Source organism: Chiloscyllium plagiosum, unplaced genomic scaffold (genome assembly GCF_037043375.1).
Source record: "Chiloscyllium plagiosum isolate Xiang-an unplaced genomic scaffold, Cpla_swu_hap1 HiC_scaffold_6, whole genome shotgun sequence".
NCBI lineage: Eukaryota > Metazoa > Chordata > Chondrichthyes > Orectolobiformes > Hemiscylliidae > Chiloscyllium > Chiloscyllium plagiosum.
This window is the reverse complement of record NW_028270144.1, coordinates 30,846,482-30,867,669: the sequence shown is the minus strand read 5'-3', so window position 1 is coordinate 30,867,669 and position 21,188 is coordinate 30,846,482.

Below are 21,188 nucleotides of genomic sequence, written 5' to 3'. Positions count from 1 at the left end.
GACTAATTTTAGTGGTGGGAAATGAATTTTTAAATGGAAAACACAACACAGGCAAAAATGTTTCAATTGCTATCACATTCAGGACAAATCAAACTGCCAACCATTGTGTTATATCATTAACACCTGAATAAGTATTGGCTCAGAATTTGATAAAGTGGTATGTTTTGCAATGAGCTTCATTTGACCTTTCTTCTCACCTTCCAGTTTGAAAGTGCTTTGTCACGTACCATGCTGAAAGTGTGAGCTAATAACAACAGCATGACCAGGGCAACAGAGCATTTCAAACCCCAGTGAATGATTGGATCAAAAGTCTGGGACCCAGGGAGATAGAGAGGAAACAGATCAATCTGAGACTGGTGCAGTTGAGAAAAGAAGCAAATCAAACTGTCAGGACAGACAGGGACAAAGTAGAGAACAAGGTAGGACTGATAAATTAAACTGCATTTATTTCAATGCAAGAGGCCTAACAGGGAAGGCAGATGAACTCAGGGCATAGTTAGGAACATGGGACTGGGATATCATGAAGAAGGGCTTATGCCCGAAACGTCGATTCTCCTGCTCCGTAGATGCTGCCTGACCTGCTGCGCTTTTCCAGCAAAACATTTTCAGCTCACAACTGGGATATCATAGCAATTACTGCAACATGGCACAGGGATGGACATGACTGGCAGCTTAATGTTCCAGGAAGGATAGAAAGGGAGGCAAGAGAGGAGGGGGACTGGCGTTTTTGATAAGGGATAGCATTACAGCTGTGCTTAGGGAGGATATTCCTAGAAATACATCCAGGGAAGTTACTTGGGTAGAACTGAGAAATAAGAAAGGGATTGTATTATAGACCTATTAGTCAGCGGGAAATTGAGAAACAAATTTGTAGGGAGATTTCAGTTATCTGTAAGAATAATAGGGTGGTTATGGTAGGGGATTTTAACTTTCCAAACATAGACTGGGACTGCCATAGTGTTAAGGGTTTAGATGGAGAGGAATTTGTGTACAAGAAAATTTTCTGATTCAGTATGTGGATGTACCTATGAGGGAAGGTGCAAAACTTGACCTACTCTTTGGAATTAGGGCAGGGCAGGTGACTGAGGTGTCAATGGGGGGCACTTTGGGGCCAGCGACCATAATTCTATTAGTTTTAAAATAGTGATGGAAAAGGATAGACCAGATCTAAAAGTTGAATTTCTAAACTGGAGGAAGGCTAATTTTGATAGTATCAGGCAAGAACTCTCAAAGGTTGATTGGGGCAAATGTTCGCAGATAAAGGGACAGCAAGAAAATGGGAAGCCTTCAGAAATGAGATAATGAGAGTCCAGAGACAGTATATTCCTGTTAGGGTGAAAGGAAAGGCTGGTAGGTGTAGGGAATGCTGGATGACTAGAGAAATTGAGGGTTTGGTTAAGAAAAAAAAGGAAGCATATGTTAGGTATAGACAGGATAGATCGAGTGAATCCTGAGAAGAGTATAAGGCAGCAGGAGTATACTTAAGAGGGAAATCAGGAGGGCAAAAAGGGGACATGAGATAATTGTGGCAAATGGGGTTAAAGAGAATCCAAAGGGATTCAATAAATACATTAAGGACAAAAGGGTATCTAGGGAGAGAATAGGGCCCCTCAAAGATCATCAAGGCGGCCTTTGTGTGGAGCCGCAGGAGATTAGATTAGATTAGATTACTGACTAGATTAGATTAGAGATGGTGCTGAAGTATTTTTTCCACAAATCTGGACGACACAAGTTTCAATACAATGATAGGTGCTTTATTATTGGAGAGCTGGCGAGAGATTCTCAGTGACACCAAAGAGTAGCCTACTTGTGATGGCACTTCTCAATGAATCTCTGCTCTACACCCAAAGACGATACATTTTATAGGAATAATACAGAGGTTGACAAGTCACATGGTTGACTGCCATTACATTGTTTAAGACAGCTAATTACAATTTGAAAAGCCCAGTGATTGCTGATTTCCTGTGATTACTAGCGAATGGTTTACAGGGACTGGTTATCATATTCTTCATAAGCATATGTTGATGGATAGAGATTTAGACAGAAGGACTTTACCTTGTTCTCATTGTTGGATTCACAATCCCATGTTAATAGGTAGGGGAAGCATAATAATGTGAACAGAAGGCAGTTAATAAGGTTATGGCCAAGGCTATCAGTCTTGTCCAGCTAGGGCAAACACCTTTGCCTGAGGCTGCAAGTGAAATCCGCATGTTTGGCTCCAGAGGATTCTGTTCTCTGGGAGTCAGCTAGTGCCCCTGCTGTGATGTCCCATTTTATTCTCTAAGAGTACAGACATGCAATCGATACTGCAATAAGACCTTTTAGTAGTGGAATGTTTAACTCTTGAGTTCCCAACATGTCATGATAAAGAAGTAAAAATGGAACTTATTCTTTTGTGGCTTTCTAACTTCCTCAATGGGGGAGATACTAAATGAGTATTTTGCATCAGTGTTTACTGTGGAAAAGGACATGGAAGATATATAATGTAGGGAAATAGATGATGATGTCTTGAAAAATGTCCATATTACAGAGGAGGAAGTTCTGGATGTCTTGAAATGCATGAAAGTGGATAAATCCCCAGGTCCTGATCAGGTGTACCCTAGAACTCTGTGGGAAGCTAGGGAAGTGATTGCTGGGCCTCTTCTTGAGATATTTGTATCATTGATAGTCAAAGATGAGGTGCTAGAAGACTGAAGGTTGGCTCACATTGTGCCACTGTTTAAAAAAGGTGGTAAGGACAAGCCAGGGAAGCAGTGAGCTGGAGGTTGGTGGTGGGCAAGTTCTTGGAGGGAATCCTTAGGGACAGAATGTACATGTATTGGGAAAGGCGAGGACTGATTTAGGATAACCATCATGGCTTTGTGTGTGGGAAATCACGTCTTATAAACATGACTGAGTTTGTTGAAGAAGTAACAAAGAGAATTGATAAGGGATGTTTTTCAGACTAGAGGCCTGTGACTAGTGGAGTGCCACAAGGATCGGTGCTGGTCCACTAATTTTTGTCATTACATATATGATTTGGATATGAACGTAGGACTCCAAAATTAGAGGTGTAGTGGGCAGCGAAGAAGGTTACCTCAGATTGCAATGGGATTTTGATTAGATGGGCCAATGGGCTGAGGACTGGCAGATGGAGTTTAATTTAGGTAAATGTGAGTTGCTGCATTTTGGGAAAGTAAATCTTAGAAGGACTTGTACACTTAATGGTAAGGTCCTAGGGAGCGTTGCTGAACAAAGAGACCTTGGAGTGCAGTTTCATAGCTCCTTGAAAGTAGAGTCACAGGTAGATAGGGTAGTGAACAAGGCATTTAATATGCTTTCCTTTATTGATCAGTGTACCAAGTACAGGAATTGGGTGGTCATGTTAAGGTTGTGCAGGTCATTGATTAGGCCGCTTTTGGAATATCACGTGTAATTCAGGTCTCCTTCCTATCGGAATGATGTTGTGAAACTTCGAAAGGTTCAGAAAAGATTTACAAGGATGTTACCAGGGTTAGAGGATTTGAGCTATAAGGAGAGGTTGAAAAGGCTGGGTTTGTTTTCCCTGGAGCGTTGGAGGTGGAGGGTTGACCTTTTATGGGTCTTTTATAGAGGTTTATAAAATCATGAGGGGCATGGATAGGATAAGTAGACAAAGTTTTTTCTGTGGGGTGGAGGAGTCCAGAACGAGAGCGTATAGGTTTAGGGTGAGAGGGGAAAGATATAAAAGGGACCAAAGGGGCAACTTTTTCATGCAGAGGGTGGTATGTGTATGGAATAAGCTGCCAGAGGAAGTGATGGAGGGTAGTACAACTGGAACATTTAAAAGGCATCTGGATGGGTATATGAATAGGAAGGATTTGGTGGGATATGAGCTGGGTGCTGGCAGGTGGGTCTAGATTGGGTTGGGATATCTGGTCGGCATGAACGAGTTGGACCGAAGGGTCTGTTTCCATGCTGTAAATCTCTATAACTCTGTAACTCTATAACTCTATCTCCTTCAGCAATGTATATTTGGGATTGAGAGTAAAACAAAGGTATGGCTGAATAGGAAGTGGCATACAATAGCATCAAACCAATTATAGTAAGAAAAATAATTGGAGGGAAAGTGATTAAATTAATTGAGAAAAGAAACATAGAAAGAATAGAAAGGATGTTTTAAAAAAACTAAATTATAAGTTCAAAATTTCTAACAATTTGCTACTTGTAGAAATGAGTTCACAATTTAAATTGTTTATTTTCTGCATCGGAGATGTTGATTGGTGGTGCAGTAAATTAAGTTGAAGTGAATTTAAAACCCACAGAGCTACATCGCTTTCTACCAAAATTAAGATGCATACAATAAAAAGTTGAGAAACTCAAAAAATATTATTAAGTAAGCACAATACTTTTATCCCTTTTGCTTCATTTTTCTCTCTCATTAGTGAGTTATCCTGCTTGTAGTTCTACAACAACATGGTATCTCTGCTACCTTGTTCAAGTGACCATTCATCATCCACATGTGTATGTATTACAATAATGATAAATATGAACTACCAATATTCAACTTGCACCATCTGATTTTAATACCAGAGATATTCATGGTCTAAAGTGATTTTTAAGGTGGACAAATTTATTGTCCCAAAATGGCTGCAACAATCACCTGACCACAAATTGAAGGAAGCCCAGGGAACCAATAAGAATGCAAAAATTAGCTGCACTAAAATTGCTATTTCATCCAAAGGCAGCAAAATCTCGCAACTATGTCAGTATCAAGAAATTCACATCCTGTTTAATTCACCCTTACATGATAAGTTCACATGCTGGGAGATGAAAGGTTACCTCCGGAATGTTTAGCCTAGAAAGACAATACAACTAGACTCTGAAATATACAAACGATACTTCAATGGCTTGCTTAGCAAAACAGAGAGTGGAAAATAGATTCAAACCAATAGATCCTGAAAGGCTTGCTCTTTCTCTCTCTCTCTCAATATGTTTCTCTTTAAACTGCAAAACCAGTGTCTTGTGAGAAAGTAACTTGGGAAACTAATCACTGAGAACTCCAGAATTACATTAATTTCACTTCTGCTAAGGAAACAGCACTCCCACAATTTAACCCCCACAACTTAAGGACACTAAGGCCTGTAAAATGCATTTGCTTCCATTTTCCTGTTTATACAAGACACCTTCCCCTTTTAAAGTTATTACGTGTGTTCGTGTGTGTTTAATGCTGCATTTTATTTTCTCTAGGAGTTAGTAGTTAATAAAAATTCCTCTTGATTTCTCTCGAGAACCTTGCTGATTGACTCCTTCATTTTTCATGTAAACTACAACCTATTGAAGTGTGTTAGCTGCACGCTAAAAAAGAATTAAAAATATTCATTGTGACCAACCAAGGGGAGTTAAAAAGGCAGAAGCTGATTTCTCCCACCTCACCTGGTCATAACATTAGTGAGAGTTTGGCAAAGCTATTACAGTAAACCTCAATCCTGAACTCAACATTCACGAAGCACTTAGCCAGCAAGAGTCACTAAATTGCATCTATTTTCTACATCTTATTATGATTCATACTGCCATTTGATCACCTCTGTCTATACTTATCGTTGTTAACAATATTCATTTGAGTTTCTTTAAGAGGCATTTTAAAGAGCAATGTGAGATTTTGCTGAGAATTGATTTCCATTACAGTGAAGGATCGAACTTTCAAACATTTAGTCTCATGTAAAACTTGCTGATGATGAGTTTTTAGTTCTTTGATTTATAAGCAACTTGCACATGCACCTTCAACATCAAAAAAATGTTTCAAGATGCCTCACAGCAATTTTATCAAGCAATTTGATCAAAGAGATGGGTTTTAAGGGACACCTTAAAGAAAGAGAGTTACATAAATTTCAGAGTTTAGGGCCAGGCAGCAAAAAAACAACAAAATATGTATTTTCTTAGCATTTTAAATACAGGAAAATATCAGAAGCTCTTCATTAAAATGGTTTCAAGCCAAATGAGACACCAATCCACAGAAAGACATATTAAGGCATATTAATGAGGAAAATTTAAAGGACTATAGAGGTTCTGTAGTTCTATGATTCTTTTAGGATTATGTCTTTTTCATCTGAAGGGGCATTTGTGACAGCTTTTAATTCATTCTTCTTCTCCCCTTTAAAATTCAGACAACATTTTTGGTTTGCTGAAGTTTCTGATAGTGCAATACTGGAAGTTGGACAATAATTGTGACAATCAAAGTTAATAGGAAAAAACACAGGTGGCCATTGACACATTGTGCCCGCTTCTCTTTAGTCAAGCTATCTAATTAGTCCACTCCCCTGCTCTTTCCTCATAGCCTGATAACTTCTTATGCCTTGTTATGATTAGCCTTGTTTTATTATTACTCATTGGCTGATTCTATCTCTTCAGCTGTCCTAATGGTATGTAAAGCTGTCTAGTTCCTCTTTCCATACAATGTAGCTCTTAGTATTGACGTCCAATTTTTTTAATGTATTACACTGCAACTTTGCGCAGATAATATTTTTAGAAACCACTTGCACTCAGCATTGCAATTTCAACTTTTCCTGAGGTATGAAAAGGTTGAAGGCCACACAGACAAATGTAAAACTTAATTCCCCAAACAGTATTGTCAGTGGTTGGACTGAAGAGTCAAAGAAAAAGCAGAACACGAACAGAGAAAAAGCAAAATAACTCAAAAAGAAACCAAAACATCGGAGAGTAGCAGAAATGTGTGCAAATTAAACAATTTCTGAAGAAGAGAATTGAAACTCCGATGGAGCTGCATCACCCTCACACAGTAGCAGGGGACTGTGTGTAATGTGCCCACCACAAACTGTTGGTGTAACAACCTGACCTTTCCTAAATGAAGAAGTTCAGATCACTTTAATGCTTCGAATGCATCCAGTCATATGATCTGTTGTGATCAGTTAGGAAACTTAAAACAGATGCAACCATGTTAAGTGATCATGAAGCAAGACAAATGTCTTCAAGGCTGTAAAATGACTAACAGAGTTTAAGGAATCTGCCTGCCTCTCCAAAACTTGTTAGGGGTGAAACCCAAAGAAAAGTGAATGAAGCAAAAATGCAAATGAAGGGAAGTCCAAAGTAAATGAAAACAAAGTACTGTGGATACTGGAGATCTCAAGTAAAAACAGCAAGTACCAAGGGGACTCAGCAGGTCTGGTAGCACCTCTGGAGTGGAAATCAGAGTTAGTGTCTCAAGGCCAATATGACTCTTCTTCCAAAAAAGTGCCATACTGCACTCATAAAGTTAACTCTGTTTCTCACCTCACAGATACTGCCAGATCTGTATATTGCAGGTGAGTTTCTCAAGTACTAAAGGTCAAAGCCAATCCTAATATAGAGTGTCTGAGCATTTGATCCCAGCTCTTGCATGTTGGTAAAATCAAAATTTTGCTGCTTGAGAATAGGTGCAAGAAATTCACTGGGTGTTTTTTTTTTAAACATTCCAGCATTCCCTACAAAATAAAAAGTAGTTTCTGCCCAGTAAGAGCTAGAATCCAGACTCATTGTCGTGTGTTCTATCTGCAAGACCTGGGAACAGAACAAACAAAATAGGAGCAAGAGTAGGTCATTCAGCCCTTCGACTAGCTCGACCATTAACTAAGATCATCGCTGATCTGTTCGTATTTTAAATTTCGCATTTCCATCTATCCTCATTCCCCAGCTAACAAGTATCTATCAAACTCCATTTAAAGAACATTCAATGGCCCTGTATCCATCGCGTTCTGAGGCAGAATTAGAAAGCCACACATCCTCTGACAAAACATGTTTTCCTTAGCTCTGTTTTTAAAAGGGTGACTCCAATTCTTGCAAATAGTTAACACAGCTGAGAGTGTATTACAGAGCCCAACAGTTGAACAGGAAACTTGAGAAGTTCAGCATTTTGCATTTGTCTGGATTCAATTTTGGCTGGATTTAATTGTAATAGGAATATGAAAGAAGATGAATTAATTAAGTATATATTAATTTGTTTTAAGTAGCATTTCCCACTTTGTAAGGGGATTGGCAGTGTCAACTTGGTGCCATTAACATTGACAATGAGTTGCTAAGCAAGTCAATCAATATTCTTCAGAGTACAATTACAGAAGTTTATTGGCTTCATGAACACACCAGATGTTAGTCAGGAAGTTCCCAAGTCAGTTAACGTCCAGAGGATTTCTAACCATTGCCAGCAAATTCTTTAACACCACAAAACCCTGAGCCCCACCTGCCAAAAGGTCAGAAGAAATGGAGTGACTATTTTGACATATAGATTCAAACTGGCTGAAACAGAAACCAAAATTGGATGGACTTTCACTGTAATATTCAAAAGATTATGGATTCTGATAATAATTATTAATGTTGCAAACATATAAGTTCCCCACGGGACTTTAGAATGAACAAACAAAACTGTGTTGAAACAAATCATCTCTTTTCAGCAAAAAAAGCAAATGAAGAACTTTGAAAACACTGCACAATGGTTTGCTCAAACTCATTTGGTTAAGTGGGTATTTGCTCGCTCCCACATGTAACCACAAAAATATTTTGTCTGCTAAAAATAAAAAAAGTTAGCTGCAAAGGGAAAAAATAACACTTTTTTAAGTAAATACTTCTACAGCAGGAAGGCAGTTTACAATAATACGACCCCTTTTTTTGCACCACATGGGAGTTTTAGAGAAGCATGGGATGACTGAGTATTTGACTTCAGAAATAACACAGATGTCTGAGATTGTATTAGAAAAGAAAGACCCTTTATCCCTTTCTTTCTAAATGTTTGAAAATTTGTACTTGTTGAAAAATTACTGTTTGAAACCAGGATGGCTTCTCCAATTGCCCTTTTAGTGATTAACAGTATTACATGCAACTACAACAAATACATCAAAGTCACATCACATACAGAATTAATCCAACTCAAACTCAACACCATGATGAGGTCCTCAAACAGAAGTTTGAAATCACTGGCCTTCCAAGAAGACAGTCAGAACTGGATATCAGGCACTGGAAACTTCGAGGGCATTATTTTCCCAGTCATGTAAGGGTGGGTTTTATGGGCAAATGGATGGGGTGAGGGCAAATGAAAAATGACTGGGGTCTATACCACCGCATTCCTGCCCACTCCCAACCTGTTGCCGAAAAAATAACAGGTAAATGGACTGCAAAATTGGCTGTCTACTTGCAATTCTTAATAAAGTGGTGGTCCCAAGATCTAATCTCATTGACTACTTTCTTGCCTGGGAATTTAATTTGAATGATTACTTCACCATTGGTGACAGTTCTTTCATATACCTTGGCCCCCAAACTGGCAACTTTTCCAAATGGCTCTCCTCCTTTCAGTTGCAACATAAAACCTACCTTCTTGGCCAAATTCTGGTTGTCGGTTCTAATATTTACTAGTGTGGTTAAGTGTGAATTTGTGATGATAACACTTCTGTGAAGTGCTTTGAGTTACTTGTATTATGTGACAAATACTGTGCATAAATCCAAGTTGTTGTAGGGACAGAAGAATGATTCGTCGTTTGGTGTCTTCCTTTTACTTGAAGAATTCTCTGAACTTGGTAAGGGTAAAGAATATATTCTGGATGGGTCATTTTAAAGTACATCTCCAAGAATGCCTCAACAGCACTGACTGAGTTGGCTCAGTCCTAAAGAACATAGATGCTAGGCTGAACCTATAGCAGATGGTGACGGAACTAAAAAGAGGGGAATACATACTTGACCTCAGTCTCACTAATCTACTTGTCATGGTCATCTGTCCATGATAGTATGATTATGAATCCCTGTGGAGACAAAGTCTTATATTCACATTGAGTATGCTCTCCATCTTTTGAAGCAAGATCAGTGTGCTAAATGGTACAGATTTTGAACTGATCTTGCAACTCAAAACTTGGCATTAAGAAGATGCAATGGCCAATCAACAGTAGCAGAATTGTATTCAATCACAATCTGTAACCCTTTAGCCCAGCACATCTTCTGTGGCATTTGTAGGTATGCGTATGCTGCCCAGAATCTAGCTTAATTCATACTTTATGTTGTTTTAGACATACGTCTCATGGAGGACAAGTCAGGACTTCAAGCAATCACATAGATAACAAGACCAATATGGGGATTTAGAAACTTCTGCATATAGGAGAACAGACTGAGATGGATGTTGTTGACAGATATAGTCTTAAGTGAACATTTGCAATGTTCTGAACCTCAGGCTGACCCAGGCATGAAATTGGAGTGAACTTGCATTAACAGGAGAATTCTCTCACAAGAAAGGATGGAAGGTTCAGAAAACATTGTTGGCAACTCGTGCAATTAAAATGTAGTGCAGCCACAACAATATATCCAGCAGCGCTATGAATTGACCGCACCCACATTCTTTATTACAGTTCATTCAATTTTCTATAACTGTGAAGATTTTGGTCTAATGAGGAAGAAGCAGGAGGATAGAATCACCAAAATGTAATGAAGGGCTGCATGTAATTTGACTTCTAAAATGGCATCTGGCAAACAACATTCACGTTTTGCATTTATTTAGTTATTTTCAAAAAATTGGAGTTGGAGAGGGTTTCACAATCAGGGACGGATTAAGCCTGTTGTTATATTTCCAGCTGATGGTAGTACTGGACTAGTTAAACACCAGAGTCAAACCTGACTTGACAAGATGATAAGTTTTGTTTTTGCATTTTGGTTACAGTGGTAGTCAGTAACTGAGTATACTCATACAAAGCTGTCAAACAAAAGAATGTAAATTTACTGCACAAAATTAAAAAAACACACAACAGTACTTAAGACAATTTGGAAAGATCTTATCACAAAAAAACAAAAAGAAAGACTCAGCCTCTTTTCTCAGTAATATCCTTTTCCAAAGATTTAATCAGTGAGGCATCACTCAAGTCTACATTTTGAAACTTCTTACTCAATTGACAAGGTTCATAAGATGTTATTCTTTCTGTTACTGTTACTCTCTGAGACAAACAAACACAAACAGACAAACTAATTCACTAACTTCTCTCATTAGACTCCAAGAATTTATTTTTCCCCGGTTACTTTGACTACTTCAGCAGCTAACAAGCACATCTACAGGAATGGATCCTGTAATCTGAAGTGAAAGTAGAATTGTAGAGTGACAGAGATGTAAACAGACACTTCGGTCCAACTCGTCCATGCTGACCAGATATCCCAACCTAATCTAGTCCCATTTGCCAGCACTGGGCCCATATCCCTCTAAACCCTTCCTATTCGTATACCCATCTAGCTGCCTCTTAAATGTTGCAATTGTACCAGCTTGCACCACTTTCTCTGGCAGCTCATTCCATACATGCACGACCCTCTGCGGGAAAAAGTTGCCACGTAGGTCCTTTTTTTATCTTTCCCCTCTCACCCTAAACCTGTAGTTCTGGACTCCCCCCACCCCAGGGAAAAGACTTTGTCTATTTATCCTGTCCATACCCCTCATGATTTAATAAACCTCTATAAGGTCATCCCTCAGCCTTCGATGCTCCAGGGAAAACAGCCCTAGCCTATTCAGCCTCTCCCTATAGGTCAAATCGTCCAACCCTGTCAACATCCTTGTAAATCTTTTCTGAAACCTTTCAAGTTTCACTACAGCCTTCCGATAGGCCTCTGGCTTCTCTTTCCCTGTAAAAGCTCAATATAAAAAAGACTTCAATAATTGTTTTGCCTGGTTGCTTATCCAATCATTTATCTTAAATTATGTGATTTTGTGAAAAAGTTGTTTTGACCCTTTGTGAAAAAGTTGTTTTGACCCATTGTTAAAAAACTGAGTTTCTGACTCATGAAGATATCACCTTCACAAAACTAAAGATTAAAAAAACGTTTTCTTTTATGTTTGAACTTGTATTCCCAAATTATAATAAATTGTAAATTATGATTATCATAAATATTTGAAAACAAGGATGCGAATTTTAATAATTGACGTAACATTCAACCAGGAGCCAGTTAGATATCACAGTGATGATGATTGAATGGAAATGGTGCATGTTCAGATATGGACAGTAGAGTTTGTGAAATCTTAAATAAGGATGATTACCTTAAAGTTGAGGGAATGCTGGACTGGTAGCTAATATACGTCAGTAAGCATAGGATAAAGGTTCCATACAAACTGCTACTTGTAAAATTAAAAACTCTGCACTCCAGGGTAAATCTTAAAAATCAAGAAGAAATTGGCTTCAAAATACAGAACAGAGGGCATTCGTTAAATGAGTTTTGTGTTACATATGTTTCTAAAAGGGTCTGAATGGGTTAATAATTGACTGAATGCAGTTAGCATCATCCAGTGTGGTGGAGTCATAGGGACTTGGTCAGATTAAAGAAAGAACTTATAGGAGCAGATCCGGGAAAATGTGCTGTCAAAGGTCTCTGCTGTATTGTAGGTCATATCATGTAATCTGTGAATAGTGGATTTCATATTATTTACTCAAAGGATACTTCTGCTTAGATTAGAAAGTTGTATATCGCAATCCATATTAGATCACTTCACACTTGAAGGTGCCCACTCACACTATTGTGTTAGGTATGTGAATGGATAAGTTATGAATTCAGTACCCAGGGATCTGTGTTAAGACCACTATTGCTTTTAATTTACATTAATGGTTACTGAAAAGCAGATCCCATTAGCTGATACTGAGCTGGTAATAGCATTATGGATGCCAGAACATCCTTAATTGTGCCAAATTATGCATGTTGGGTAAAACAATAGCAGGCCATTCGGTCCATCGAGTCCATACCAACTTTCAAAGAGCATCCTACTGAGACCCAGTCTTTTACCATGTAACCTTGTATTTCGCATAGCAAATCCAACCAGCCTGCACATCCTTGGACACTAAGAGCAATTTAGCATTTATGAAGACAGATCAGGGAGCTATTTCCCCGGGGAGGCCTCCTAATTTGTCGCCAAGCCCGCTCAAGGAGAGGAGTTGGACTTCTGGTGTAGCCCACCCAATCGGGAGGCCGGTTACTCCAAAATCTGACCCCATGGGGTGGGCAGCGCAGAGGCTGGTTGTGACCCGAGAGGGTACCTCAACACAGTGGCACCTTCAGAGGACTGTGTATAAAACAAAATTTCAGTGGGGTAAGTCAAGCAGGGGCAGCACCTTTAGTTTGAAAGGATCCCGGTGAGTATTTCCCAGACTGAAGAAGTGATGTCCATGCCAACATTTTCTCACTAAGGGATGACAGATGGCATGCAGAGTCCAAGTGGGTTTTCTAACTCTCTCTTCAGTCGTGCCTTACAAATTGATGCTGTTCGGCACCCAACCTATCTGTCCCCCTGCCCATCACTGAGAAACAGCACCCTGCTATTTCTTTGGCTTGACCAACCCCACTGCTGGGGGAGCAGCTTTTGAACTGAGTTTCTATCTCCACAGGTGCTGTTGATTCTACTGAGCGCTAAAATTATTTATTTCTTTCAGATTTCCAGCATCTGCATTAGCTTACTCCTGTTTCTTTGTTTTTGAGTTTTTTTGTGGACAGAAAAGCAACAAAACACCTAGAGCAGCTGACAATAGCACATGGGATTTATAAAGCATTTTTTAAATAATATAAGATCCGGAAGCAGGAACTTTATAAAACCAAATTTGACACTGAGCAGAATAAGGGTGTATGAGGCCAAGTGAGTAAAGACTTGGCTATAGGCAAATTAAAGGAGGAAAAATAGGAAGAAAGATTTAAGGAGGAACTTCTGGAGCTTAGAGATAAAGCAATTGATGGTGAATGGAGGGTTAACACTATACACATAATCCGCAAGAGTTGGGAACAGATTCATAAGATGACACTTCTAAAGGCATCTGGAAAAGAAGATCTATGCAAACATCTTCATGACTCTTGAAAACATGACATGACTCAGAATGTAACTGGCTTGTTGGTTGCAATACGCTTTTTGCACATGTTGTATTGATACCAAAATGCACAAAGTATGGGACATGGAAGTATCCTTTCTAAATTCATAAAGTTAAACACATTGACACCAAAGCAAAAGAATTCTGAGGATTCTGGAAATCTGAAATAAAAACAAAAATTCTTGGAAAATCTCAGCAGGTCAGTTGCTATTTGTGGAGAGTGAAAAAACAGTTAATGCTTCAGGTATTATGATCTTTCATCATATTCTTTCATCTACAATTGCATAAAACTAAAGCCTGAAAGAGTAAAATAATTTCATTTACATCCAGCATTGCCTGATCAAAAAAACTGTGAGGTACACCAGCAGCACCACATTTTGGAAACTTGGCTTTTGTCCTTATTCACAGCTGTAATGTATTAAAATATATTCTATAATGAATATACCAGAAATAGTTGCTTGGCAGTGAGTTTATATGACATAAAAAAATTATAACGGCAAAACTTAGATGTGCATTGCAAACATCTGAGTTCCACATGTCAAAATCTCTATAAGTTGAGCTTTTAGTAAGAAATTCATACTTGGCATCTGGCCAAGGCAAGCATTATTTCCTGTCTTTAGTTTGGCTTGTGAGTATGGGCTTTTGCTTAAACTCTGACAATCCAAGTATTGCATGTACTGCTACATTAGGGAGAGATCGTTCTTCCAGTCTTTTTTACCTAGTGATAAAGAAGTAAAACAATCTACATTCTAGCAAGATAAAACATAAATGGTAAGCAACTTGGAAGAAATACTATTCATATTGACTGGTACAACAAAGTTAACATTGATGTGTCACTGGAATTGCATGTAGACCAGACAGGGAAAGGACAGTAAATTTCTTTCCCTAACCATAGAGACACAGAAAGTTAGAATATGGAGGGAAACTCTTTGACCCACTGTGTCCATGTCAGTCGACAAGGAACCATCTGGCCTAAAGAATATTTGTGGATCAGTTGGATTTTTAGGACAGCCCAGCAGTTTCATTGTCACCAGGTTCTTATACCAGATTGAATACAATTTCAAATATGCAAACTGCTATAATGGACATTGTCCCCATATCTTCCAGTACTCGTCCAAGTTTCTCAAGGACTGGTCTAGTAACATATATATTATGCCTCTGAGCAGACTAATATTTTGAAACGTTGGTGAGAATGCAGGAAGTTTCTGCAAAGCATTTTTGATTGCACTGCCATTTACTGTGCCATTGCTTCAGTTCTGGAAGTCTTTAAAGATGATCCCCGATAAATTCTGCATATCAGCAGTTCCCCAGAATAAAAATAAATCACCATTCTTGCATCAGTCACACAATTCGAATTAAATCACCCAAAATCCAACCTCTGATGGTTCTTTTTATTTAGTAATCACTGAGTTAAAGCATTTTCTTGTTTACGCTGCACATTCTGCCATGTCAAGAACGTTTTTAAACATTAATGCGCTGTGGCCATTTGTAGAAACTTACCATTCCATACGTATGACGTGAAGCCCTGGCATGGATTGTAATGCAGTTATGCGGAGCACTTCAATTCATTGACAAGTGCTTTGAGGTATTGTTATGTTGAAGATTCTGTAAAAATGCAAGTTGTTTTGTATTGATTGTATTCATACTGGAGAAGAAGGGGTAGTACACAAAAGTTTTTTTCATGCTCAATTATATTAAAGCACTGGTAATTCTCAAAATCTCGACATTATAATAAACATTTAAATTAACTGTGAAGATTGAGACAAAGTTAACATTTTGAGTCTGGAATGATCAGAACTGAAACTCTGTTTCTCACTTCACAGATTTTGGCAGGCCTGCTGAGTTTCTCCAGCACTTTTATTTCAAATTTCCAGCATCCATAGTTCTTGGCTTTTATTTGAAATAACTGTAACTGGTGCTGGTGGCAAAGAGGTTATTTTAAAACATTGCCCTTATGAAGGACTCAAGTGCAGACAATATTCATGAGATTCAAATGATGCTTAAATAGCAGGTGATCAGAATTTGACATTCTCCCTAAGCAAGACTGCATTTGTATCACTGAAACTGGGACATACTTCATGAATATTCTATGCTAAAACATAACAGACCAGTCTCTGAAACTCAGGTTGCAGCTGTAGTGATCATGAGCCACCTCAAAAAACATAAAAAGTATGGGCAGCGTGATGACTCAGGGGTGAGCACTGCTGCCTCACAGCACCAGGGTCCTGCCTTGGGTGACTATCTGTGTGGAAGTTGCACTTCTCCCACAGTCCAAAAGTATACAGGCTAGGCAAATTAGCCATGGAAAATGAAGGGTTACAGAGATAGTGTGCGCCTGTGTAGGATGCTCTTTGGAGGGCCAGTGTGGACTCAATGGGCCAAATGGCCTGCTTCTGCACTGTATGAATTTTAAGAATCTAGCATTATCAGCATCTAAAATAATCCAATCTCCATGAACAGAGATGCTGGAGTGATGAGTGAAATAGTTAGATATGAACAAATTTCGTAGGAGAGATAGTGGGAAAGTTTTGATGTACAACTGATTTCAGTGCTCCGCTAGTTTCCTGGTTCTGGAAGGTTGTCTCCCCATTGATTTATACCACATTAAACTGAGAGCTGTTGTGTGCCACCTGATTAATCCTTTTTGTCATTTAATTTTGCAGCAATAATTGAAAGTAGTACATGATGTTGAAATAATAAATGCACACAGCAGCAGTACCTCTTCGATCTATCACAAAGTTAAAATTCTATTTATTCTCCAGCACAGACAAGAAGCAGGGATCTCTTGGAAATAAAACATCTAGAAAGTAATTAAAATGTGGAACACATAATCACATGAAGTAGTTGAGATGAATAACGTGGAAGCATTTAAGATAAACAAGGATTCATGGAGTTGAGAGTAATGAGGGCCAGAGAGTAAAGTGGAGCTAAAACCACATCCAGATAAGCTATGATTGTATTGAGTGGTGGAGTAGATGTGAAAGGATAAATAATCTAGTTCTGTTCCTGATCCTATGTTCCCATGAGAACGAAAGAAACAGAGAATATGTTAATATGATTAGAGAAATTAGGGTGGTAGGAAGGACGTGTGGAGAATAAACACTGACCAAAAAAATCTTTTTCTCTGCTGTACATTGTATATAATTATGAACACATGCAATTTAACTTTTAAAACCAGCTTTCTGCCATTTTATAATGAACCATGATAAGCCACGAGGTGTGTCCTAACTTCAGAATTTCTGAAGCATGCTGGTCAGGATGGATAGAAGGTTCTAACTGAGCAACACCCAGAAGACAATAATTTTAATGTTCATTGATAAATGACCTAGATAAACATCTGCATGACAAATGCTTCATTGTACACTAGATATTAATCGTCTGTCACATGCTTGTGCTGAACAACCTAGAAATATCTTGATTGCTTAGCAAAATTTGTTTTTCTCTATTTTCTTCATGTTTTGATGTTGTCCTGCAAAGTTATCTGGAAGACTGCTGTTTAGGTTGAAGCTTTGTGAAAGAAAATCAGACCTTAACTTGTGTTAGAATGCTATGGTTCAAGCTAAAGTATTGTCTTAATAATAATTTCCTGCTTAATGATATTTTGGTAAACCATAACTTGTCCACAATTATCCACAGATTAAAGGATGAAAGTGAGTTGCCAGAACATTCCTTTTTTTTAAACAAAAGCAACTTAAGACATAACATCTAACAGAAATTCTAAAACCTAGCCTGTATTTAGGGCAGCGAAGAGTTCAACACTGTTTAGAACTGTTTAAAACCACCGTCACATATCAGGAGACAGTCATCTGAAATTGACAAACACGGATGCCAGACATAGTTCCTCTTTTCTGATGTCTAGAGGGACATAAATAAATCAGTTTAATGGTTAATTTGAAACTCAGATGCAACAAATATTCAACACAGATGTAACCAGGAATGTCATGGCAAACTTAGCTTTTCTGTGTTGCTCTAAGTTTAGAAGATTGAATCAGATACGGCATAGGTGTCTAATGGAAAAAGCTATTATATACATTGAAGTACCTTTTTCTTCAGTTGTGACAAGTTATTTTGAACTAAACAGATGCAAGTGTAAAAGCCTAGAAACATGTACACTTTTAATGGCAGCAGTGTGACAGGGAAGGTAAAGAGTGGAAAGATGTTAAACTAATTAGTTTGATTTTGCCCAATTAAAATATAGACCAACCATTTAAAACAGATTAAAAGTGATATCACTACAGGATAGACTAAAGCAATGGAAAATCATGGGACATCAGCACCAACCTAAAACTAGTTTATTCTGGTATATACATTTATGCAAATGGCCAAAAGAGAGTGCTATTCCACACCCCACTGTCTAATGAATATGATGCACAATGTTCAAAATTCCATAAAATTTACCAACACCCCTTATTTTCTATTTATTTTTGCATCTAGCTTAACCTTTCCTATTTCTAAGGGATGCCTCCTTACTTCACTCAGACCTTCAGAACTTAGGGAAGGATTTTCAATCATCTGGGCCTGAGATCTCTAACAAAGACTGATTTTACCCTTGACCTTTAATTGAATTTTCCTTGCATCATGCATATCTGTCTGATTCAGATCTGAGCTGCTTTCATCAACTTGTGTTGGAGTAACCTTTGGCATTCGACTTATATCCTAACCTACCAATTTCTCGGAGTCATTTGATTATTTCCATATTTCTTATTCGTCATGAACCTCTCATGTTCTATAAGCACAAACCTAAAGCTTTCCAGTACCAAACATCTTGACTAAGTACATGCAAGGACCATACATTTTTACTTTTCTCCATGGTTACCAGTTCAACCTGTTATGATGATATTCTGCCACATTAATTCTTGTATTCAACGTCAGACTCGTTTCTTTCTTTCACTCTGCTTTGACCATGGCTCTCTTTCTGCCTGGGTCATTTTTTCCCACTGATTGTGCTAAATGTGGTTTCAGCAGCAAAAACTCAATTTTAAGCTTCTTTCTAAGAAACAATTCAGCTGGTGTTCCATCAGTGATAGTATGAGGTGTTTATGATAAATGCACGAAAAGAAATTACCAGATTGTGCTGCAATGACATTGGACACTTCTTCCACTTCGTACCTAGCATCTGTTTAACAAGAGCACCATCTTCCACTTCTCCACTCACCACCCTGCCCTCACCCCTATCTCCATCACCAGCATAAATATCACCTTTTCCTAGTTGTTTTCAGTTCTGAAGAAGGATCGCTGGACTCAAACTGTTAACTTTTTTCTCCATAGATGCTGCTAGACCTGCTGAGTCTCTCCAGCTATTTCTGTTTTTCCTAGTGCAGTTACATCCTTCCCCAAGTAAAGGGGTGCAAACTGTTCCAGGTACTCCAGATGTGGTCTCACCAATACCTTGTGCAATTGGAACAACACTTCCCTGCTTTTATACTCCACTCCTTTAGCAATAAATGCCAAAATTCCACTTGCCTCCTTATTAACTGCTATACGTGCATGCTGGCTTTCTGCAATTCATTTGCAAAGACATCCAAATACTTCTGCACTTGAAATTTCTCACCATTTAAATAAAAGCTGCCTTTTTCTGCTTCTGAACAAAATGGATAATCTCACATTTATCCACGTTAGACTCCATCTGCAAAAGTTTGGCCCAATGACTTAACCAATTCATATCAATTTGTAAATTTCTTATTTCTTTATTACTTTGTCACCTATTTTTGTGTCATCCACAAACTTGGCTATAGTACATTCTATCTCTGTCATTTAATATAGGTTGCAAATAGTTGTAGCCTGTGGACCTTGTGGTATTCCACTGTTTACAGTTTGCCAACCAGAAAAAAAGACTCATTTATCTTGATTCTCTGCTTTCTATTGGTGAGCAATCCTCTGCTCATGCTAATATACAACTCCCAACACCATGTAGTCTTACCTTATGCATTAACCTGTATGCCTTCTGGAAGTCCAGATTTACCACTTCTACAGGGCTCCAACCTAAAACTAGTTTATTCTGGTTGTCCAATTGTTTGTTACATCTTTGAAGAACTCTAGAAAATTAGTCAAACATAATTTACCCTCCACAAAATCATGCTGACTCAGATGGATTGTGTTTTGACTTTCCAAGTCAAATACCCCATTATTACTTCCTTACTAATAGATTCCAACAATATCCCACATAGCTGGTCTACAGTTTTTTTTACTTTCTACCTCCCTCCTTTTTTGAATAAGGACATTATATTAACATTTTCCAATCCACTGGAACCTTTCCAGAGTCCAAAGAATTTTGGAATATTACAATTATATCATAATATCTCTCATTCAGCTGCATTAATTGCCTCCCACTGCAAAATACCAGTCGCAGATTGATGGAGTCAGCATCTTCCTGTCCATGAAAATGGCAGCTTTAGAAATTAAGGGAAAGTCTGTGGCACACTAGTGATGTCACTCGAGTAGTAATTCGGAGATCTAAGTTAATCCCTTCATAGCAAAAGGCTGAATTCAATTAACTATATCTGGAACTGATATTTAGATTCAGCATTAATGTCCATGAAATTATCCTCAGTCGCTGTTCAAAACTCACCTGGTTCACTAATGCCCTTTAGGGAAGTAAATCTGCTGTCCTTACCTATATGTGACCCCAGAGCCACAACTTGCGCAGTTGACTCTCAATTGCCCTCTGAAATGGCCAAGCAAGTCACTCAAATCAAAAGACATTAGGTACAAGCAACAAGAGCATCCGTATTGTGAATGTTTGCATTTTGAAGAATAAAAGTATAGGCTACCATGTTGATCAAAGTTTTCTACTGGTAAGTTGATAGCAGGAGAAACTTGAATAAAAGAGAAAGCTGCCATGTGCATTTTATAATGGTTAGCTGAAAGTTGAGCAAAATGTCATCTATCTGCAGTGGTTGTAATGGAATCAAAGTGAGGCCACTTGGACTGCAGCTGATGGAGTCATCCCTATTGTCAAAGTAGTTTGTAGGTTTTGATGTAACAATGCATTAAGCTCAGCGAAAACCTCCAGAGAGGGAGCATCTTCTGTGTATACACAGTATGAATGTCTGTGTCTACTGAAAATGTTAAAAATCTCACAACACCAGGTTTCGTCCTAAACCTGTTGGATGATAATCTGGTGTTGTGTGATTTTTAACTTCGTCCACCCCAGTCCAAACCCTTACACATCATGACCACTACTAAAAATGTGGTACCAGGTGACCCAAATACATCAATGTTTTCATTGATCTCCTGAGATGCAAAGACATCTTTATGGCTTGCTTCCCTCTTCACTCCAGGGACTGTCAATCAAAGACTGACTTAAAGATATCCCACAATTCTTCTCAAACATTGTTCCCTGTAGAAAGAGTCGCAGCTGTGTTCAGCTTTAAGATAACA